Source organism: Cherax quadricarinatus, chromosome 62, assembly GCF_038502225.1.
Source record: "Cherax quadricarinatus isolate ZL_2023a chromosome 62, ASM3850222v1, whole genome shotgun sequence".
Lineage (NCBI taxonomy): Eukaryota > Metazoa > Arthropoda > Malacostraca > Decapoda > Parastacidae > Cherax > Cherax quadricarinatus.
The window spans coordinates 13,329,829-13,355,525 of record NC_091353.1 but is presented as its reverse complement, the minus strand read 5'-3'; the positions used below and the strand labels follow the sequence as shown (position 1 = coordinate 13,355,525).

The 25,697-nt window shown below is 48.4% G+C and overlaps 1 protein-coding gene across 8 annotated transcripts in view; it reads left to right on the top strand.

The window, feature by feature from the left end:
- Positions 1–25,697, top strand: part of LOC128687247 (phosphatase and actin regulator 2-like) — a 1,174,904-nt gene that overhangs the window by 809,740 nt on the left and 339,467 nt on the right. Inside the window, exon 1 of one of the 8 annotated variants that reach the window (XM_070098446.1) lies at positions 7,268–7,421. The exons of 6 other annotated variants lie outside the window; for them this stretch is intronic. The gene's annotated coding sequence lies outside the window, so the exon portion shown is untranslated. Of the gene's footprint in view, positions 1–7,267; positions 7,422–7,556; positions 7,607–25,697 lie in introns of those variants that run through there. One more of the 8 variants, XM_070098447.1, reaches the window with a different exon arrangement.

Below are 25,697 nucleotides of genomic sequence, written 5' to 3'. Positions count from 1 at the left end.
TATACTTCATCATCCAGGGCTATACTTCATCATCCAGGACTATACTTCATCATCCAGGGCTATACTTCATCATCCAGGGCTATACTTCATCATCCAGGGCTATACTTCATCATCCAGGACTATACTTCATCATCCAGGGCTATACTTCATCATCCAGGGCTATACTTCATCATCCAGGGCTATACTTCATCATCCAGGACTATACTTCATCATCCAGGGCTATATTTTATTATCCTGTACAATACTTGGAATATGTAAAGTCGGATGTTAGAGCTGCCAAAAAATCCAGCCTAAAGACTGGCCTTCAGCGCTTACTTGACAAACCTATAAGGTCATCTGCAGTGTCTTCCAGTGAGCTACTGATAACGTGATACTCAGTGAGGACGCACTTCAGTTAAGTGCACTGCCTAGTGTCTTCCAGTGAGCTACTGATAACGTGATACTCAGTGAGGACGCAGTTCAGTTAAGTGCACTGCCTAGTGTCTTCCAGTGAGCTACTGATAACGTGATACTCAGTGAGGACGCACTTCAGTTAAGTGCACTGCCTACCTGGAGGAGCGTCCCGAGGGTCAGCGACCCGCGACCCGGTCCAACACTCGGCCAAAAATATAGATGACCAGATCAGTTAGGTGTTACCTGCAATAAAATGAGGGCCTTACAGAAGTATACCTGGAGCGGGTTTCCGGGGTTAATGCCCCCGCGGCTCGGTCCGTGACTAGGCTTCGTGGTGGATCAGGACCTGATCAACCATGCTGTTAGTGCTCGCCGCACGTAAACCAGCGTACGAACCAATAGACATACAATTTATTATTAAATATTAACAGTGAACACAGTAAGAGTGATATCACTGTGGGTGTCGTATTTATCATTAATACAACAAACAGAGCAACTCTCATCACTTTGCAAGGATATACACCTTTACCTTTTATAAGTTTCGAGAGTCTTTCTACTCTCGGAGCCCGGCCATGAGCCAGGCTCGTCTGGTGTTAACCTGGTCAACCAGGTTGTTGCTGCTGGTGGTCCGCTGGCCCACATATCCATCACAGCCTGGTTGACCTGGCACCTGGTGAAGATACTTGTCCAGTTTCCTCTTGAAGACTTCTACACTTGTTCCAGCAGTGTTTCTGATATCTTCTGATCTTTCTTCTGATCATAGATCTAAACTTACTCCCTGTTCAGTACATCCACACTTACTACTGTGCAATCTACATCTACAGGACCTTAAACTCCAATATTAACCTTGACCTAAAACGCTTTCTTGATAGTTGTGACAGAACCCACAGGCATAACACCAGACACTAACATCTCTACAACATTCCCCGTGTCCGACTAAACCTTTACAAAAATTCAATGTATGTCAAAGGCCCTAAAATCTGGAATACCCTACCTGAAAATTCTAAAACTGCAGACACATTCATCACCTTCAAAACTACCATTAGAAAACATCTTATCTCCCTGAAACACCCTGTCAACTAATAATACGGATACCACCTGGTGGTTCACACTTACACTCACTCACCCATTTGACCATAAACAGAAATATCAATCTCAATCTCAAAATAATGAATCTTAACTAGTCATAAGTTGGCCTGTGATACTCCAATACTGAAACTATGTATAGTGCCAAAACAAAAGCATTCACATTGCTAAACTCACAACTAGTATTTAGTCACTTAGCCATAATACCAACTTACCTCATAATTTTGTAATATTTTAAACTTAAGATTTAATTTAAGTCTGCCCGAAATGCCTAGCCATGCTAGGTGTTCTAGTGGTACACTCTGTAATTATTATTTTACTACATGTAAACCACACAATAACCAAATTCTGTAAACTCAGCATTGTAATCCTTATTGAGAATAAACTTTGATGTTGAATAATCTGGGACCACGGATGTTGATACAGTGTTCCCTTATTGTTCCCACTGCGCAATCTGGGACCACGGATGTTGATACAGTGTTCCCTTATTGTTCCCACTGCGCAATCTGGGACCACGGATGTTGATACAGTGTTCCCTTATTGTTCCCACTGCGCAATCTGGGACCACGGATGTTGATACAGTGTTCCCTTATTGTTCCCACTGCGCAATCTGGGACCACGGATGTTGATACAGTGTTCCCTTATTGTTCCCACTGCGCCCCAGCTTTCCACTGGGTTTTACACTTCCTCCCATATCTCTCACTCCAATATGTTGTTATGGCAGTGTGCAGATTTGGGACCAAGCCCTCGAGTACCTTCCAGGTATATATTATCATGTACCTCTCTCTCCTCCGCTCCAATGAGTACATGTTCAAGACTTGCAGGCGTTCCCAGTAGTTTAGGTGCTTTACTGGCTCTATGCGGCCGTAAACGATCTCTGTATTTGTTCCTGCTCAGATATTTCTCCTGCCCTGAACGGGGCCGTCAGCACTGAGCAATATTCTAAGTGAGGGAGCACTAGCGATTTGAAGAGTGTCACCATCGGCATTGTTTCCCTTGTTTAAAGAGTTCTCAATACCCACCCAGTCATCTTCCTGGTTGTCGTGATCTTTGTCTTGTTATGGTCTTTAAAAGAAAGGTCAGCTGACATAATTATTCCCAGGTCTTTTACGTGTTCCTTACGTTCTATTTGGTGACCCTCTTGAGTTTTGCATATAGTGTTCCTTTTGAGTTCTTCATTCTTTCCATACCTAAGCAGCTGGAACTTGTCACCATTGAACGTCAAGTTGTTTTCCACTGCCCACTGGAAAACTCTGTTTATGTCTTCCTGTACTTTTTCAGTGTCCTCTACCGTACTGACTTTCATGCTTATTTTAGTGTCATCTGCAAATGATGATAGTGTAGCCCTGGATGATGAAGTATAGCCCTGAACGATGAAGTATAGCCCTGAACGATGAAGTATAGCCCTGGATGATGAAGTATAGCCCTGGATGATGAAGTATAGCCCTGGATGATGAAGTATAGCCCTGGATGATGAAGTATAGCCCTGGATGAAGTATAGTCCTGGATGAAGTATAGCCCTGGATGATGAAGTATAGCCCTGGATGATGAAGTATAGCCCTGGATGATGAAGTATAGCCCTGGATGATGAAATATGGCCGTGGATGATGAAGTATAGCCCCGGATGATGAAGTATAGCCCCGGATGAAGTATAGCCCTGGATGATGAAGTATAGCCCTGGATGATGAAGTATAGCCCTGGATGATGAAGTATAGCCCTGGATGATGAAGTATAGCCCTGGATGAAGTATAGTCCTGGATGAAGTATAGCCCTGGATGATGAAGTATAGCCCTGGATGATGAAGTATAGTCCTGGATGATGAAGTATAGTCCTGGATGATGAAGTATGGCCCTGGATGATGAAGTATAGCCCTGGATGATGAAGTATAGCTCTGGATGATGAAGTATAGCCCTGGATGATGAAGTATAGTCCTGGATGATGAAGTATAGTCCTGGATGATGAAGTATGGCCCTGGATGATGAAGTATAGCCCTGGATGATGAGGTATGGCCCTGGATGATGAAGGATAGCCCTGGATGATGAAGGATAGCCCTGGATGATGAAGTATAGTCCTGGATGATGAAGTATAGTCCTGGATGATAAAGTATAGTCCTGGATGATGAAGTATAGCCCTGGATGATGAAGTATAGTCCTGGATGATGAAGTATAGTCCTGGATGATGAAGTATAGTCCTGGATGATGAAGTATAGTCCTGGATGATGAAGTATAGTCCCGGATGATGAAGTATAGCCCTGGAAGATGAAGTATAGCCCTGGATGATGAAGTATAGCCCTGGATGATGAAGTATAGCCCTGGATGATGAAGTATAGCCCTGGATGATGAAGTATAGCCCTGGATGATGAAGTATAGCCCTGGATGATGAAGTATAGCCCTGGATGATGAAGTATAGCCCTGGATGATGAAGTATAGCCCTGGATGATGAAGTATAGCCCTGGATGATGAAGTATAGTCCTGGATGATGAAGTATAGCCCTGGATGATGAAGTATAGCCCTGGATGATGAAGTATAGCCCTGGATGATGAAGTATAGCCCTGGATGATGAAGTATAGCCCTGGATGATGAAGTATAGCCCTGGATGATGAAGTATAGCCCTGGATGATGAAGTATAGCCCTGGAAGATAACACATACACGAGTGGGTTTGAGTTGGACCTGATTAGCTTGTGCTACTAGGTCAGTTGCCGTGTTCCTTCCTTAAGTGAATGTGAACTGACTTGACTAGGTTGGCTTAAGCCTGTAGGAGACTTGGACCTGCCTCGCATGGGCCAGTAGACCTGCTGCAGTGTTCCTTGTTCTTATATAGCCCTGAACGATAAAATGTAGCCCTGGATGATAACGTATAGCCCAGGACAATACAGCCCAGCCCTGGACGATCAAGTCCAGCCCGCAGGACGAAGTCCAGCCCTGGACGATAAAGTCCAACCCTGGACGATAAAGTCCAACCCTGGACGATAAAGTCCAGGCTGGTCACATTCTGGCTGCTGGTCACATTCTGACTGCTGGTCACATTCTGGCTGCTGGTCACATCCTGACTGCTGGTCACATTCTGGCTGCTGGTCACATCCTGACTGCTGGTCACATTCTGGCTGCTGGTCACATCCTGGCTGCTGGTCACATCCTGACTGCTGGTCACATTCTGGCTGCTGGTCACATCCTGGCTGCTGGTCACATCCTGACTGCTGGTCACATTCTGGCTGCTGGTCACATCCTGGCTGCTGGTCACATCCTGACTGCTGGTCACATCCTGACTGCTGGTCACATTCTGGCTGCTGGTCACATCCTGACTGCTAGTCACATCCTGGCTGCTGGTCACATCCTGACTGCTAGTCACATCCTGACTGCTGGTCACATTCTGGCTGCTGATCACATCCTGACTGCTGGTCACATTCTGGCTGCTGGTCACATCCTGACTACTGGTCACATCCTGGCTGTTGGTCACATCCTGACTGCTGGTCACATCCTGGCTGTTGGTCACATTCTGGCTGCTGGTCACATTCTGGCTGCTGGTCACATCCTGGCTGTTGGTCACATCCTGACTGCTGGTCACATTCTGGCTGCTGGTCACATCCTGGCTGCTGGTCACATCGTGACTGCTGGTCACATCCTGACTGCTGGTCACATCCTGTCTGTTGGTCACATCCTGACTGCTGGTCACATTCTGGCTGCTGGTCACATCTTGACTGCTGGTCACATTCTGGCTGCTGGTCACATCCTGGCTGCTGGTCACATCCTGACTGCTGGTCACATCCTGGCTGCTGGTCACATCCTGACTGCTGGTCACATCCTGACTGCTGGTCACATTCTGACTGTTGGTCACATCCTGACTGTTGGTCACATCCTGGCTGCTGGTCACATCCTGACTGCTGGTCACATTCTGGCTGCTGGTCACATCCTGACTGCTGGTCACATTCTGGCTGCTGGTCACATCCTGACTGTTGGTTACCTGGAGAGAGTTCCGGGGGTCAACGCCCCCGCGGCCCGGTCTGTGACCAGGCCTCCTGGTGGATCAGAGCCTGATCAACCAGGCTGTTGCTGCTGGATGCACGCAAACCAACGTACGAGCCACAGCCCGGCTGATCAGGAACTGACTTTAGGTGCTTGTCCAGTGCCAGCTTGAAGACTGCCAGGGGTCTGTTGGTAATCCCCCTTATGTGTGCTGGGAGGCAGTTGAACAGTCTCGGGCCCCTGACACTTATTGTATGGTCTCTTAACGTGCTAGTGACACCCCTGCTTTTCATTGGGGGGATGGTGCATCGTCTGCCAAGTCTTTTGCTTTCGTAGTGAGTGATTTTCGTGTGCAAGTTCGGTACTAGTCCCTCTAGGATTTTCCAGGTGTATATAATCATGTATCTCTCCCGCCTGCGTTCCAGGGAATACAGGTTTAGGAACCTCAAGCGCTCCCAATAATTGAGGTGTTTTATCTCCGTTATGCGCGCCGTGAAAGTTCTCTGTACATTTTCTAGGTCGGCAATTTCACCTGCCTTGAAAGGTGCTGTTAGTGTGCAGCAATATTCCAGCCTAGATAGAACAAGTGACCTGAAGAGTGTCATCATGGGCTTGGCCTCCCTAGTTTTGAAGGTTCTCATTATCCATCCTGTCATTTTTCTAGCAGATGCGATTGATACAATGTTATGGTCCTTGAAGGTGAGATCCTCCGACATGATCACTCCCAGGTCTTTGACGTTGGTGTTTCGCTCTATTTTGTGGCCAGAGTTTGTTTTGTACTCTGATGAAGATTTAATTTCCTCATGTTTACCATATCTGAGTAATTGAAATTTCTCATCGTTGAACTTCATATTGTTTTCTGCAGCCCACTGAAAGATTTGGTTGATGTCCGCCTGGAGCCTTGCAGTGTCTGCAATGGAAGACACTGTCATGCAGATTCGGGTGTCATCTGCAAAGGAAGACACGGTGCTGTGGCTGACATCCTTGTCTATGTCAGATATGAGGATGAGGAACAAGATGGGAGCGAGTACTGTGCCTTGTGGAACAGAGCTTTTCACCGTAGCTGCCTCGGACTTTACTCTGTTGACGACTACTCTCTGTGTTCTGTTAGTGAGGAAATTATAGATCCATCGACCGACTTTCCCTGTTATTCCTTTAGCACGCATTTTGTGCGCTATTACGCCATGGTCACACTTGTCGAAGGCTTTTGCAAAGTCTGTATATATTACATCTGCATTCTTTTTGTCCACATCCTGGCCCACGACCGGGTCACCGGAATATAAAAACTCTCTAAACAAGTTATGGGTAATCAGATCGACTCCAGACTGAGGGACTAATTACCTCACACTCACCTTTCACTGTTCTTCTCAGTACTGGACTGAAGAAGTCAATGGCTGGCGAAACGTTTCCTCACTAAAGATTGCCAAATGTTCCACCAGGTGTCTTATTCCTGAACATGTGGGGTTTGTAAGCCATTTATATCTCTGTCTCTGTCTCTCTCTATCTGTTTCTCTGTCTCTCTGTGTCTCACTCTCACACACGCACACACACGCACGCACACACACACACACACACACACACACACACACACACACACACACACACACACACACACACACACACACACACACACACACACACTGCTTTTATCTCATGTGAAAGAGAGCCAACACCTGGCACTGAGCCTCTGGGTGTATGGGGGCGGTGTATGGGGGCGGTGTATGGGGGCGGTGTATGGGTGGCCGCTGTGGTGTGTGCGTGCGTGTATGCGCGCGGGAGGAAGCCTTGGTAGTGTTGATTTTATTTTGGTCGTTGGTGGAGGTGAGTGAGTGTTGATCCCTGGCGTGGCACCCTGCCTAGTGCGGCTGCTGCTGGTGGCACCTAGTCTGCTTACTGCTGGTGGTGGCACACAGTCTGCCTAGTGTCTTTTCAACATCGCAGTGCAATCTCTGAACCTCGGGAGGCTGTGGATGTCCCTCGTGTGTACTCATGGTGTCTTAGCTGTGGATGACCCTCGTGTGTACTCATGGTGTCTTAGCTGTGGATGTCCCTCGTGTGTACTCATGGTGTCTTAGCTGTGGATGTCCCTCGTGTGTACTCATGGTGTCTTAGCTGTGGATGTCCCTCGTGTGTACTCATGGTGTCTTAGCTGTGGATGTCCCTCGTGTGTACTCATGGTGTCTTAGCTATGGATGACCCTCGTGTGTACTCATGGTGTCTTAGCTATGGATGACCCTCGTGTGTACTCATGGTGTCTTAGCTATGGATGACCCTCGTGTGTACTCATGGTGTCTTAGCTATGGATGACCCTCGTGTGTACTCAAGGTGTCTTAGCTATGGATGACCCTCGTGTGTACTCAAGGTGTCTTAGCTATGAATGTCCCTCGTGTGTACTCAAGGTGTCTTAGCTATGGATGACCCTCGTGTGTACTCAAGGTGTCTTAGCTATGAATGTCCCTCGTGTGTACTCAAGGTGTCTTAGCTATGGATGACCCTCGTGTGTACTCAAGGTGTCTTAGCTATGGATGACCCTCGTGTGTACTCAAGGTGTCTTAGCTATGGATGACCCTCGTGTGTACTCAAGGTGTCTTAGCTATGAATGTCCCTCGTGTGTACTCAAGGTGTCTTAGCTATGGATGACCCTCGTGTGTACTCAAGGTGTCTTAGCTATGGATGACCCTCGTGTGTACTCAAGGTGTCTTAGCTATGGATGACCCTCGTGTGTACTCAAGGTGTCTTAGCTATGGATGACCCTCGTGTGTACTCAAGGTGTCTTAGCTATGGATGACCCTCGTGTGTACTCAAGGTGTCTTAGCTATGGATGACCCTCGTGTGTACTCAAGGTGTCTTAGCTATGAATGTCCCTCGTGTGTACTCAAGGTGTCTTAGCTATGGATGACCCTCGTGTGTACTCAAGGTGTCTTAGCTATGGATGACCCTCGTGTGTACTCAAGGTGTCTTAGCTATGGATGACCCTCGTGTGTACTCAAGGTGTCTTAGCTATGGATGACCCTCGTGTGTACTCAAGGTGTCTTAGCTATGAATGTCCCTCGTGTGTACTCAAGGTGTCTTAGCTATGGATGACCCTCGTGTGTACTCAAGGTGTCTTAGCTATGGATGACCCTCGTGTGTACTCAAGGTGTCTTAGCTATGGATGACCCTCGTGTGTACTCAAGGTGTCTTAGCTATGAATGTCCCTCGTGTGTACTCAAGGTGTCTTAGCTATGGATGACCCTCGTGTGTACTCAAGGTGTCTTAGCTATGGATGACCCTCGTGTGTACTCAAGGTGTCTTAGCTATGGATGACCCTCGTGTGTACTCAAGGTGTCTTAGCTATGGATGTCCCTCGTGTGTACTCAAGGTGTCTTAGCGTGTTGAGGAAGTCAGGTCTGTGAGAGTGCGTGTTGAGGAAGTCAGGTCTGTGAGAGTGCGTGTTGAGGAAGTCAGGTCTGTGAGAGTGCGTGTTGAGGAAGTCAGGTCTGTGAGAGTGCGTGTTGAGGAAGTCAGGTCTGTGAGAGTGCGTGTTGAGAAAGTCGGGTCTGTGAGAGTGCGTGTTGAGAAAGTCGGGTCTGTGAGAGTGCGTGTTGAGGAAGTCAGGTCTGTGAGAGTGCGTGTTGAGGAAGTCAGGTCTGTGAGAGTGCGTGTTGAGAAAGTCAGGTCTGTGAGAGTGCGTGTTGAGAAAGTCAGGTCTGTGAGAGTGCGTGTTGAGAAAGTCAGGTCTGTGAGAGTGCGTGTTGAGAAAGTCAGGTCTGTGAGAGTGCGTGTTGAGAAAGTCAGGTCTGTGAGAGTGCGTGTTGAGAAAGTCAGGTCTGTGAGAGTGCGTGTTGAGAAAGTCAGGTCTGTGAGAGTGCGTGTTGAGAAAGTCAGGTCTGTGAGAGTGCGTGTTGAGGAAGTCAAGTCTGTGAGAGTGCGTGTTGAGAAAGTCAGGTCTGTGAGAGTGCGTGTTGAGAAAGTCAGGTCTGTGAGAGTGCGTGTTGAGAAAGTCAGGTCTGTGAGAGTGCGTGTTGAGAAAGTCAGGTCTGTGAGAGTGCGTGTTGAGAAAGTCAGGTCTGTGAGAGTGCGTGTTGAGAAAGTCAGGTCTGTGAGAGTGCGTGTTGAGGAAGTCAAGTCTGTGAGAGTGCGTGTTGAGAAAGTCAGGTCTGTGAGAGTGCGTGTTGAGAAAGTCAGGTCTGTGAGAGTGCGTGTTGAGAAAGTCAGGTCTGTGAGAGTGCGTGTTGAGAAAGTCAGGTCTGTGAGAGTGCGTGTTGAGGAAGTCAAGTCTGTGAGAGTGCGTGTTGAGAAAGGTCTGTGAGAGTGCGTGTTGAGAAAGTCAGGTCTGTGAGAGTGCGTGTTGAGAAAGTCAGGTCTGTGAGAGTGCGTGTTGAGAAAGTCAGGTCTCTGAGAGTGCGTGCTGAGGAAGTTCGGTCTGTGAGAGTGCGTGCCGAGGAAGTTCGGTCTGTGAGAGTGCGTGCTGAGGAAGTTCGGTCTGTGAGAGTGCGTGCTGAGGAAGTTAGGTCTGTGAGAGTGCGTTTTGAGGAAGTTCGGTCTGTGAGAGTGCGTGTTGAGGAAGTTCGGTCTGTGAGAGTGCGTGTTGAGGAAGTTCGGTCTGTGAGAGTGCGTTTTGAGGAAGTTCGGTCTGTGAGAGTGCGTGCTGAGGAAGTTCGGTCTGTGAGAGTGCGTGTTGAGGAAGTTCGGTCTGTGAGAGTGCGTGCCGAGGAAGTTCGGTCTGCGAGAGTGCCCTCACAAGGGATCCAGCCTCAGACACTGGCTTATGTGTCCTCAGTTCGGTGTTTATCATGTAGGTATTCTCAAATGTGCGTGTATGGGAGTACATACTGCTGATCCAGCCTCTGAAACTGGCTTATGTGTCCTCAGTTCAGTGTTCTTTCTGTAGTACTTGTAAAGTTGTGTGTATGTACTGGAACACACAACTGATTACGCCCCTGGAACAGGCTAATGTACTCTCTGAGGTCCTTAAGTGGTGTGTGAATATATGTATAGTGTTGGGTTTGATGTAGCCCACTCAACACCTGACACACTCCACACCTGACACACTCCACACCTGACACACTCCACACCTGACACACTCCACACCTGACACACTCAACACCTGACACACTCCACACCTGACACACTCAACACCTGACACACTCCACACCTGACACACTCAACACCTGACACACTCAACGCCTGACACACTCCACACCTGACACACTCCACACCTGACACACTCAACACCTGACACACTCAACACCTGACACACTCAACACCTGACACACTCAACACCTGACACACTCAACACCTGACACACTCAACACCTGACACACTCCACACCTGACACACACACCTGACACACTCCACACCTGACACACTCAACACCTGACACACTCAACACCTGACACACTCAACACCTGACACACTCCACACCTGACACACTCCACACCTGACACACTCAACACCTGACACACTCCACACCTGACACACACACCTGACACACTGACACCACACCTAACACACTCAACACCTGACACACTCAACACCTGACACACTCAACACCTGACACACTCAACACCTGACACACTCAACACCTGACACACTCAACACCTGACACACTCAACACCTGACACACTCAACACCTGACACACTCAACACCTGACACACTCAACACCTGACACACTCAACACCTGACACACTCAACACCTGACACACTCAACACCTGACACACTCAACACCTGACACACTCCACACCTGACACACTCAACACCTGACACACTCAACACCTGACACACTCAACACCTGACACACTCAACACCTGACACACTCAACACCTGACACACTCAACACCTGACACACTCAACACCTGACACACTCCACACCTGACACACTCAACACCTGACACACTCAACACCTGACACACTCAACACCTGACACACTCAACACCTGACACACTCCACACCTGACACACTCAACACCTGACACACTCAACACCTGACACACTCAACACCTGACACACTCAACACCTGACACACTCAACACCTGACACACTCAACACCTGACACACTCAACACCTGACACACTCAACACCTGACACACTCAACACCTGACACACTCAACACCTGACACACTCAACACCTGACACACTCCACACCTGACACACTCAACACCTGACACACTCAACACCTGACACACTCAACACCTGACACACTCAACACCTGACACACTCAACACCTGACACACTCAACACCTGACACACTCAACACCTGACACACTCAACACCTGACACACTCCACACCTGACACACTCCACACCTGACACACTCAACACCTGACACACTCCACACCTGACACACTCAACACCTGACACACTCCACACCTGACACACTCAACACCTGACACACTCAACACCTGACACACTCAACACCTGACACACTCCACACCTGACACACTCAACACCTGACACACTCCACACCTGACACACTCAACACCTGACACACTCAACACCTGACACACTCCACACCTGACACACTCAACACCTGACACACTCAACACCTGACACACTCCACACCTGACACACTCCACACCTGACACACTCAACACCTGACACACTCCACACCTGACACACTCAACACCTGACACACTCCACACCTGACACACTCAACACCTGACACACTCAACACCTGACACACTCCACACCTGACACACTCAACACCTGACACACTCAACACCTGACACACTCCACACCTGACACACTCCACACCTGACACACTCAACACCTGACACACTCAACACCTGACACACTCCACACCTGACACACTCCACACCTGACACACTCAACACCTGACACACTCAACACCTGACACACTCAACACCTGACACACTCAACACCTGACACACTCCACACCTGACACACTCCACACCTGACACACTCCACACCTGACACACTCCACACCTGACACACTCAACACCTGACACACTCCACACCTGACACACTCCACACCTGACACACTCAACACCTGACACACTCCACACCTGACACACTCCACACCTGACACACTCAACACCTGACACACTCAACACCTGACACACTCAACACCTGACACACTCCACACCTGACACACTCCACACCTGACACACTCCACACCTGACACACTCCACACCTGACACACTCCACACCTGACACACTCCACACCTGACACACTCCACACCTGACACACTCCACACCTGACACACTCCACACCTGACACACTCCACACCTGACACACTCCACACCTGACACACTCAACACCTGACACACACATCTGACCCCATATCTGAACAACTACTTTGTGTGTTCTTTCTTCAGCGTTTTCTCACGTTTAAGTAGATGGGGTAACGCCCCTCAGGGCGCAAAGGGCCGCTGAGGCCCCCAAGGGCCCCTGGGAGCCTGAAAGGACCCTCTCCTTCATAAGGAAATACTTTTAATATTCATAAAGTGAACTCAACTTGTGTATAATTATGTATGTGTAGAAGTCTTCAAGAGGAAATAAGACGTGTACCTCCGCAAAGTGCTAGATCAACCAGGCTGTGATGGATATGTGAGTCAGCGGACTAGCAGCAGCAACAGCCTGGTTGACCAGGCCAGCGCCGGCCAAACATGGCGCAGAGCCGGGCTGCAGGAGTAGAAAAACTCTGGAAGCTGGTGGCAAGTTTGTGTAGTCAGGTTTACAGTCTTGATCCCGTCTGTCTGACGTTCAGTGATCACAACGGTGTTGTTATTGCTGCCACCTGGAAAATGATAGACAAGAGATACACTTGTTCCAGCAGTGTTCTGATATCTTCTGTTAAGATGTTGAATAATTTGGGACCACGAATGTTGATATAGTGTTTCCTTAGTGTTTATTTGCACTACCGCATCTCTCACTCCAGTATGTTGTTATGGCAGTGTGCAGATTTGGGACCAGGACCTCAATTACTTTCCAAGTATATATTATCATGTATATCTCTCTCTCCTTCGTTCCAGTGAGTACATATTCAAGACGTAAAGGCGTTCCCAGTAATTTTAATTCTTTATTGTCACTGCGGCAGTAAACGATCTCTGTATTTGTTGAACATCTCATATTTCTCCTGCCCTGAACGGGGCCGTGAATGCTGAGTAATATTCCCGATGAGGGAGCGCTAACTGTGTATGTGAAGAGTGTCATCATTTTCATTATTTCCCTTGTTTTGAAGGTTCTCATTATCCACCACGTCATCCTCCAGGCTGTCGTGATCTTTATCTTACTGTGTTCTTTGGAAGGTCAGCTGACATAATTATTCCCAAGTCTTTCACGTGTTCCTTCCGTTCTTTTTGACGATCCTCTTGAGTTTTGTATACAGTGTTCCTCTTTGAGTTCTTCATTGAGAGAGAACTCGATGAGTGTCAGAGGTCCCCGACTCTTCAGCGTCCTCCCTCCGTGCATAAGGGGAATTACCAACAAACCTCCGGCTGTCTTAAGAGGGAACTGGACAAGTTCCTCAAATCAATTCCTGATTGGCCGGGCTGTGGTTCATACGTTGGACTGCGCGCGTAACAGCTTGGCTGATCCTCTATGTGAGGTCTGGTCGGGAGCCGGGCTACGGGGGCGTTGACCCCCCTAAAAACATTCTTTATGGTACCCGCCAGATAGAACGTCATCCTGGATACCAACTGAAGCCTCTAAAAAGTGCCACCCCCCTCCCTTTGGAAATTGTCGTCCCCGTCTCTCCAGCCTAGTCACGGACCAGGCCTCCCTGTTAGCAACCTGATCAATCAAGCTGTTGTTGCTAGATGCTTGTGGCCAGATATAATAATAATCTTTATTTCAGCAAGTACATGATACAACTTATACAGACCATAGCTGACATCAGTGACACACTATATAGAAAGTCCCTGGTTATGTAGAGCATTTCCCACAACTTAGGTTAATTTTGTTCCCAGGATGCCACCCACACCAGTAGACTAATGCTCGGATACCTACTTACTGCTTGGTGAACATTGACATCCCCTTATACCTTTGATATACCTTTGATGAGTTTCGAGAGAGTTACTATTCTCGGAGCCCGGCCATGGCCCAGGCTTGTCTGGTGTTAGACCTGAGGGTACTTACCCAGTTTTTTCCTGAAGAAAGATATTTGTCAGTCTTTACTGTGGAGACGTTTCTCCAGTTAATGACTTCGTCAGTGTGTCCCGTAGCTAGGTTGGTAGCGCACTCAGCTCACTCTGAGGTCCGTGGTTCGATTCCCGGTACGGTTGAAAACAATAGGACGTGTTTCCTTAAGATACCTGTTGTCCCTGTTCACCTAGCAGTAACTAGGTACCGGGGTGTTAATGGACTGGTGTGGGTGACATCCTGGGGACGAAATTAACCTAAGTTACGGGAAATGCTCTACATAACCAGAGACTTTTTGTATATGTCATAGATGTCAGCTGTAGTCTGTGTAAGTTGTATCGTGTATTTGTAGAAATAAAGATTATATTATTAATTATTATTATTATTATTATTATTATTATTATTATTATTATTATTATTATTATTATTATTATTATTATTATTATTATTATTATTATGTGAGGAGAGTATGTTGAAAAGTCTTGGTTTCTTTACGATTATTTAGTTATATGTTAGTGTGTCCATGGCACCCGTGCCTGTCACTGGGAGTGTTGTACACCGTCTGCCAAGACTCTTGTTTGGATAGACAGGTAGATCAGCTGGTAATGCTTTCTTGTAGCTGTAGTCTGGCTGTAGCCTGGTTGACCAGGCAAGCACCAGACGAGCCTGGCCCAAGGCTGGGCTCTGGGAGTGGAAAAACTTTCGAAGCTCATCTAGGTTGATTCATGGGGGCCACCGCCCCCGCGGCTCGGTCCCAGACCAATCGTCTTGGTTTGTATGGGATGAGACACGTGTGTAACATTTGGACATCTTCATTGAGGAAACGTTTCGCCCTCACAGTAGGCTTCTCCAGTCTCTACTGCTCCTGCTCCCTACATTATTTACTCGACTCAAGAAGCCTACTACGTAGACGGGAAGTTTGGGATTAAGATGCCTAACTGTTGCATCTGTGTCTTCAAGACATGTCTCGTTATCTTGATTTATAGAAGCATTAATTAGGCTGTTTCTCATTTGAGGCAACATGACTCTTGTGGGTTTAGCGCCTAGTTTTCATGAAAATAATCTTATCTGCAAGACTCGAGGGTCTTGATAGGTGGCAGTAGGTGAGCCTGGGCAGTAGGTGATCTTGGGCAGTAGGTGATCTTGGGCAGTAGGTGAGCCTGGGCAGTAGGTGAGCCTGGGCAGTAGGTGATCTTGGGCAGTAGGTGAGCCTGGGCAGTAGGTGAGCCTGGGCAGTAGGTGAGCCTGGGCAGTAGGTGAGCCTGGGCAGTAGGTGAGCCTGGGCAGTAGGTGAGCCTGGGCAGTAGGTGATCTTGGGCAGTAGGTGATCTTGGGCAGTAGGTGAGCCTGGGCAGTAGGTGATCTTGGGCAGTAGGTGAGCCTGGGCAGTAGGTGAGCCTGGGCAGTAGGTGAGCCTGGGCAGTAGGTGAGCCTGGGCAGTAGGTGAGCCTGGGCAGTAGGTGAGCCTGGGCAGTAGGTGAGCCTGGGCAGTAGGTGAGCCTGGGCAGTAGGTGAGCCTGGGCAGTAGGTGAGCCTGGGCAGTAGGTGATCTTGGGCAGTAGGTGATCTTGGGCAGTAGGTGAGCCTGGGCAGTAGGTGAGCCTGGGCAGTAGGTGATCTTGGGCAGTAGGTGAGCCTGGGCAGTAGGTGAGCCTGGGCAGTAGGTGAGCCTGGGCAGTAGGTGAGCCTGGGCAGTAGGTGAGCCTGGGCAGTAGGTGAGCCTGGGCAGTAGGTGAGCCTGGGCAGTAGGTGATCTTGGGCAGTAGGTGATCTTGGGCAGTAGGTGAGCCTGGGCAGTAGGTGAGCCTGGGCAGTAGGTGATCTTGGGCAGTAGGTGAGCCTGGGCAGTAGGTGAGCCTGGGCAGTAGGTGAGCCTGGGCAGTAGGTGAGCCTGGGCAGTAGGTGAGCCTGGGCAGTAGGTGAGCCTGGGCAGTAGGTGAGCCTGGGCAGTAGGTGATCTTGGGCAGTAGGTGATCTTGGGCAGTAGGTGATCTTGGGCAGTAGGTGAGCCTGGGCAGTAGGTGAGCCTGGGCAGTAGGTGATCTTGGGCAGTAGGTGAGCCTGGGTAGGTGTTGTAAGGGGACTTGTCCATATGTCTGGACCTGGCGTTAATAACACCACAATGTTCAACGTGTGCACCACCACAATGTTCAACGTGTGCACCACCACAATGTTCAACGTGTGCACCACCACAATGTTCAACGTGTGCACCACCACAATGTTCAACGTGTGCACCACCACAATGTTCAACGTGTGCAGCACCACAATGTTCAACGTGTGCACCACCACAATGTTCAACGTATGCACCACCACAATGTTCAACGTGTGCAGCACCACAATGTTCAACGTGTGCAGCACCACAATGTTCAACGTATGCACCACCACAATGTTCAACGTGTGCAGCACCACAATGTTCAACGTGTGCACCACCACAATGTTCAACGTATGCACCACCACAATGTTCAACGTGTGCAGCACCACAATGTTCAACGTGCACCACAATGTTCAACGTGTGCACCACCACAATGTTCAACGTGTACAGCACCACAATGTTCAACGTGTATACCACCACAATGTTCAACGTGTGCACCACCACAATGTTCAACGTGTGCACCACCACAATGTTCAACGTATGCACCACCACAATGTTCAACGTGTGCAGCACCACAATGTTCAACGTGTGCACCACCACAATGTTCAACGTGTGCACCACCACAATGTTCAACGTGTGCAGCACCACAATGTTCAAGGTGTATACCACCACAATGTTCAACGTGTGCAGCACCACAATGTTCAAGGTGTATACCACCACAATGTTCAACGTGTGCAGCACCACAATGTTCAAGGCGTATACCACCACAATGTTCAACGTGTGCACCACCACAATGTTCAACGTGTATACCACCACAATGTTCAACGTGTGCACCACCACAATGTTCAACGTGTGCACCACCACAATGTTCAACGTGTGCACCACCACAATGTTCAACGTGTGCAACACCACAATGTTCAACGTCTGCACCAGCACAGTGTTCAACGTGTGCACCAGCACAATCTTCAACTTGTGCACCACCACAATGTTCAACGTATGCACCACCACAATGTTCAACGTGTGCAGCACCACAATGTTCAACGTGTGCAGCACCACACTGTTCAACGTGTATACCACCACAATGTTCAACGTGTACACCACCACAATGCTCAACGTGTGCACCACCGCAATGTTCAACGTGTGCACCAGCAAGTGTTCAACGTGTGCACCACAATGTTCAACGTGTATACCACCACAAAGTTCAACGTGTGCACCACCACAATGTTCAACGTCTGCACCAGCACAATGTTCAACGTGTGCACCATCACAATGTTCAACGTGTGTACCACCACAATGTTCAACTTGTGTACCACCACAATGTCCAACGTGTGCACCACCGCAATGTTCAACGTGTGCACCACCACAATGTTCAACGTCTGCACCAGCAGTGTTCAACGTGTGCACCATCACAATGTTCAACGTGTGCACCACCACAATGTTCAACGTGTGCACCACCACAGTGTTCAACGTGCACCACCAGAATGTTCAACGTGTGCACCACTACAGTGTTCAACGTGCACAACCAGAATGTTCAACGTGTGCACCACCACAGTGTTCAACGTGCACCACCAGAATGTTCAACGTGTGCACAACCACAGTGTTCAACGTGCACCACCACAATGTTCAACCTGTGCACCACCACAGTGTTCAACGTGCACCACCAGAATGTTCAACGTGTGCACCACCAGAAGAATGTTCAACGTGTGCACCACCACAATGTTCGACGTGCAGCACCGCAATGTTCAACGTGCACCACCACAATGTTCAACGTGTGCACCACCACAATGTTTGACATGCAGCACCACAGTGTTCAACGTGGGCATCACCACAATGTTCAACGTGCACCACCACAATGTTCAACGTGTGCACCACCACAATGTTCGACATGCAGCACCACAGTGTTCAACGTGTGCACCACCACAATGTTCAACGTGTGCACCACCACAATGTTCAACGTGTGCATCACCACAATGTTCAACGTGTGCACCACCACAATGTTCAACGTGTGCACCACCACAATTTTCAACGTGTGTACCACCACAATGTTCAACGCGCACCACCACAATGTTCATCGTGTACACCCCCACAATGTTCGACGTGCAGCACCACAGTGTTCAACGTGTGCATCACCACAATGTTCAACGTGTGCACCACCACAATGTTCAACGTGTGCACCACCACAATGTTCAACGTGTGTACCACCACAATGTTCAACGTGTCCACCACAATGTTCAGCGTGCACCACCACAATGTTCAACGTGTGCACCACCACAATGTTCAACGTGCACCACCACAATGTTTAACGTGTGCATCACCACAATGTTCAACGTGTGCACCACCACAATGTTCAACGTGTGCACCACCACAATGTTCAACGTGTGCACCACCACAATGGTCAACGTGTGCACCACCACAATGTTCAACGTGTGCACCACCAATGTTGAACGTGTGCACCACCACAATGTTCAACGTGTGTACCACCACAATGTTCAACGTGTGTACCACCACAATGTTCAACGTGTGCAGCACCACAATGTTCAACGTGTGCACCACCACAATGTTCAACGTGTGCAGCACCACAATGTTCAACGTGGGCACCACCACAATGTTCAGCGTGTGCTCCACCACAATGTTCAGCGTGTGTACCACTACATTGTTCAACGTGTGCACCACCACAATGTTCAACGTGTGCACCACTACAATGTTCAACGTGTGCACCACCACAATGTTCAACGTGTGTACCACTACAATGTTCAACGTGTGTACCACCACAATGTTCAACGTGTGCACCACCACAATGTTCAACGTGCACCACCATAATGTTTAACGTGTGCAGCACCACAATGTTCGACCTGTGCAGCACCACAATGTTCAACGTGTGTACCACCACAATGTTCAACGTGTGTACCACCACAATGTTCAACGTGTGTACCACCACAATGTTCAACGTGTGCAGCACCACAATGTTCAACGTGTGCACCACCACAATGTTCAGCGTGTGTACCACTACATTGTTCAACGTGTGCACCACCACAATGTTCAACGTGTGCACCATTACAATGTTCAACGTGTGTACCACCACAATGTTCAACGTGTGCACCACCACAGTGTTCAACATGTGCACCACCACAATGTTCAACGTGTGTACCACCACAATGTTCAACATGTGCACCACCACAATGTTCAACGTGTGCACCACCACAATGTTCAACATGTGCACCACCACAATGTTCAACATGTGCACCACCACAATGTTCAACATGTGCACCACCACAATGTTCAACATGTGCACCACCACAATGTTCAACATGTGCACCACCACAATGTTCAACATGTGCACCACCACAATGTTCAACATGTGCACCACCACAATGTTCAACATGTGCACCACCACAATGTTCAACTTGTGCACCACCACAATGTTCAACGTGTGCACCACCACAATGTTCAACATGTGCACCACCACAACGTTCAACATGTGCACCACCACAATGTTCAACATGTGCACCACCACAGTGTTCAACATGTGCACCACCACAATGTTCAACGTGCACCACCACAATGTTCAATGTGTGCACCACCACAATGTTCAACATGTGCACCACCACAATGTTCAACGTGTGCACCACCACAATGTTCAACGTGTGCACCACCACAATGTTCAACGTGTGCACCACCACAATGTTCAACATGTGCACCACCACAATGTTCAACGTGTGCACCACCACAATGTTCAACATGTGCACCACCACAATGTTCAACGTGTGCACCACCACAATGTTCAACGTGTGCACCACCACAATGTTCAACATGTGCACCACCACAATGTTCAACGTGTGCACCACCACAATGTTCAACGTGTGCACCACCACAATGTTCAACGTGCACCACCACAATGTTCAACGTGTGCACCAGCACAATCTTCAACGTGTGCACCACCACAATGTTCAACGTGTGCACCACCACAATGTTCAACATGTGCACCACCACAATGTTCAACATGTGCACCACCACAATGTTCAACGTGTGCACCAGCACAATGTTCAACGTGTGCACCACCACAATGTTCAACGTGTGCACCACCACAATGTTCAACGTGTGCACCACCACAATGTTCAACGTGTGCACCACCACAATGTTCAACGTGTGCACCAGCACAATGTTCAACGTGTGCACCAGCACAATGTTCAACGTGTGCACCAGCACAATGTTCAACGTGTGCACCAGCACAATGTTCAACGTGTGCACCAGCACAATGTTCAACGTGTGCACCACCACAATGTTCAACGTGTGCACCACCACAATGTTCAACGTGTGCACCACCACAATGTTCAACGTGTGCACCACCACAATGTTCAACGTGTGCACCACCACAATGTTCAACGTGCACCACCACAATGTTCAACGTGTGCACCACCACAATGTTCAACGTGTGCACCACCACAATGTTCAACGTGTGCACCACCACAATGTTCAACGTGTGCACCACAATGTTCAACGTGTGCACCACCACAATGTTCAACGTGTGCACCACCACAATGTTCAACGTGTGCACCACTACAATCTTCAACGTGTGCGCCACCACAATGTTCAACGTGTGCAGCACCACAATGTTCAACGTGTTCACCACCACAATGTTCAACGTGTGCACCAGCACAGTGTTCAACATGTGCACCACCACAATGTTCAACGTGTGCACCACCACAATGTTCAACGTGTGCACCACCACAATGTTCAACGTGTGCACCACCACAATGTTCAACATGTGCACCACCACAATGTTCAACGTGTGCACCACCACAATGTTCAACGTGTGCACCACCACAATGTTCAACGTGTGCACCAGCACAATGTTCAACGTGTGCACCAGCACAATGTTCAACGTGTGCACCACCACAATGTTCAACGTGTGCACCACCACAATGTTCAACGTGTGCACCACCACAATGTTCAACGTGTGCGCCACCACAATGTTCAACGTGTGCACCACCACACTGTTCAACGTGTGCACCACCACAATGTTCAACGTGTGCACCAGCACAATGTTCAACGTGTGCACCACCACAATGTTCAACGTGTGCACCAGCACAATGTTCAACGTGTGCACCACCACAATGTTCAACGTGTGCACCACCACAATGTTCAACGTGTGCACCACCACAATGTTCAGCGTGTGCACAACCACAATGTTCAACGTCTGCACCACCACAATGTTCAACGTGCACCACCACAATGTTCAACGTGCACCACCACAATGTTCAACGTGCACCACCACAGTGTTCAACGTGCACCACCACAATGTTTAACGTGCACCACCACAATGTTCAACGTGCACCACCACAATGTTCAACGTGCACCACCACAATGTTCAACGTGCACCACCACAATGTTCAACGTGCACCACCACAATGTTTAACGTGCACCACCACAATGTTCAACGTGCACCACCACAATGTTCAACGTGCACCACCACAATGTTCAACGTGCACCACCACAATGTTCAACGTGCACCACCACAATGTTCAACGTGCACCACCACAATGTTCAACGTGCACCACCACAATGTTCAACGTGCACCACCACAATGTTCAACGTGCACCACCACAATGTTCAACGTGCACCACCACAATGTTCAACGTGCACCACCACAATGTTCAACGTGCACCACCACAATGTTCAACGTGCACCACCACAATGTTTAACGTGCACCACCACAATGTTCAACGTGCACCACCACAATGTTCAACGTGCACCACCACAATGTTCAACGTGCACCACCACAATGTTCAACGTGCACCACCACAATGTTCAACGTGCACCACCACAATGTTTAACGTGCACCACCACAATGTTCAACGTGTGCACCACCACAATGTTCAACGTGTGCACCACCACAATGTTCAACGTGTGCACCACCACAATGTTCAACGTGTGCACCACCACAATGTTCAACGTGCACCACCACAATGTTCAACGTGTGCACCAGCACAATCTTCAACGTGTGCACCACCACAATGTTCAACGTGTGCACCACCACAATGTTCAACATGTGCACCACCACAATGTTCAACATGTGCACCACCACAATGTTCAACGTGTGCACCAGCACAATGTTCAACGTGTGCACCACCACAATGTTCAACGTGTGCACCACCACAATGTTCAACGTGTGCACCACCACAATGTTCAACGTGTGCACCACCACAATGTTCAACGTGTGCACCAGCACGATGTTCAACGTGTGCACCAGCACAATGTTCAACGTGTGCACCAGCACAATATTCAACGTGTGCACCAGCACAATGTTCAACGTGTGCACCAGCACAATGTTCAACGTGTGCACCAGCACAATGTTCAACGTGTGTACCACCACAATGTTCAACGTGTGCACCACCACAATGTTCAACGTGTGCACCAGCACAATTTTCAACGTGTGCACCACCACAATGTTCAACGTGCACCACCACAATGTTCAACGTGTGCACCACCACAATGTTCAACGTGTGCACCACCACAATGTTCAACGTGTGCACCACCACAATGTTCAACGTGTGCACCACAATGTTCAACGTGTGCACCACCACAATGTTCAACGTGTGCACCACCACAATGTTCAACGTGTGCACCACTACAATCTTCAACGTGTGCGCCACCACAATGTTCAACGTGTGCAGCACCACAATGTTCAACGTGTTCACCACCACAATGTTCAACGTGTGCACCAGCACAGTGTTCAACATGTGCACCACCACAATGTTCAACGTGTGCACCACCACAATGTTCAACGTGTGCACCACCACAATGTTCAACGTGTGCACCACCACAATGTTCAACATGTGCACCACCACAATGTTCAACGTGTGCACCACCACAATGTTCAACGTGTGCACCACCACAATGTTCAACGTGTGCACCAGCACAATGTTCAACGTGTGCACCAGCACAATGTTCAACGTGTGCACCACCACAATGTTCAACGTGTGCACCACCACAATGTTCAACGTGTGCACCACCACAATGTTCAACGTGTGCGCCACCACAATGTTCAACGTGTGCACCACCACACTGTTCAACGTGTGCACCACCACAATGTTCAACGTGTGCACCAGCACAATGTTCAACGTGTGCACCACCACAATGTTCAACGTGTGCACCAGCACAATGTTCAACGTGTGCACCACCACAATGTTCAACGTGTGCACCACCACAATGTTCAACGTGTGCACCACCACAATGTTCAGCGTGTGCACAACCACAATGTTCAACGTCTGCACCACCACAATGTTCAACGTGCACCACCACAATGTTCAACGTGCACCACCACAATGTTCAACGTGCACCACCACAGTGTTCAACGTGCACCACCACAATGTTTAACGTGCACCACCACAATGTTCAACGTGCACCACCACAATGTTCAACGTGCACCACCACAATGTTCAACGTGCACCACCACAATGTTTAACGTGCACCACCACATTGTTTAACGTGCACCACCACACTGTTCAACGTGCTCCACCACAATGTTCAACGTGCACCACCACAATGTTCAACGTGCACCACCACAATGTTCAACGTGCACCACCACAATGTTCAACGTGCACCACCACAATGTTCAACGTGCACCACCACAATGTTCAACGTGCACCACCACAATGTTCAACGTGCACCACCACAATGTTCAACGTGCACCACCACAATGTTCAACGTGCACCACCACAATGTTTAACGTGCACCACCACAATGTTCAACGTGCACCACCACAATGTTCAACGTGCACCACCACAATGTTCAACGTGCACCACCACAATGTTCAACGTGCACCACCACAATGTTCAACGTGCACCACCACAATGTTTAACGTGCACCACCACAATGTTCAACGTGCACCACCACAATGTTCAACGTGCACCACCACAATGTTCAACGTGCACCACCACAATGTTCAACGTGCACCACCACAATGTTCAACGTGCACCACCACAATGTTCAACGTGCACCACCACAATGTTCAACGTGCACCACCACAATGTTCAACGTGCACCACCACAATGTTCAACGTGCACCACCACAATGTTCAACGTGCACCACCACAATGTTCAACGTGCACCACCACAATGTTCAACGTGCACCACCACAATGTTCAACGTGCACCACCACAATGTTCAACGTGTGCACCACCACAATGTTCAACGTGCACCACCACAATGTTCAACGTGCACCACCACAATGTTCAACGTGTGCACCACCACAATGTTCAACGTGCACCACCACAATGTTCAACGTGCACCACCACAATGTTCAACGTGCACCACCACAATGTTTAAAACTAAGGAATTTTGTTAAATAAATTTGTAAATAAGTTTTACAAGACTTTTTATTGGTATATTGAGAGAAATTTATGTGGACCAGCGGACCGTTAGCAGCAACAACCTGGTTGATCAGCCTTGGAGAGTAGACAAAACGATTGAGAACCTGTGTTTAATATACCTCTGATGAGTTCTCACGAGTTTGTCTAGTTTCAGAGCCCGGTCTTGGACCAGGCTTGTCTGGTGCTAGATTGGTTAACCAGCCTGTTGCTACTGGTGGTCCGCTGACTCGTATCCATCACAGCCTGCTTGTAATGGTACATGAGTTTTTGATTAACGCTGCTTAAACAAAACACAAATACACATATATTGTAGTGTTATATATATATATATATATATATATATATATATATATATATATATATATATATATATATATATATATATATATATATATATGCAAAGTGGTATTTCTTATTGTATATACATTGATGTATCGGTGTATATACAGATTTATAAGGTTCTTACAGGATATATATTAAATGGGGTGGATCTCTAATAGAATATATACTTAGAGGTATCTGAGTGCATATACCCCGACAAGTATGCATGTTCTGTCACATATATACTTCCAGAGGTGTGTATATATTGTATTTTCAACTGGAGTTGACCTTAATCCTTCAATCGGGAGATAAAAGCAAGATTACAGGCGAATTTTTGGCTTAAACCCCAAGAAACTAAGACGGCTCAGGAAGCATTAGTCAGAAGA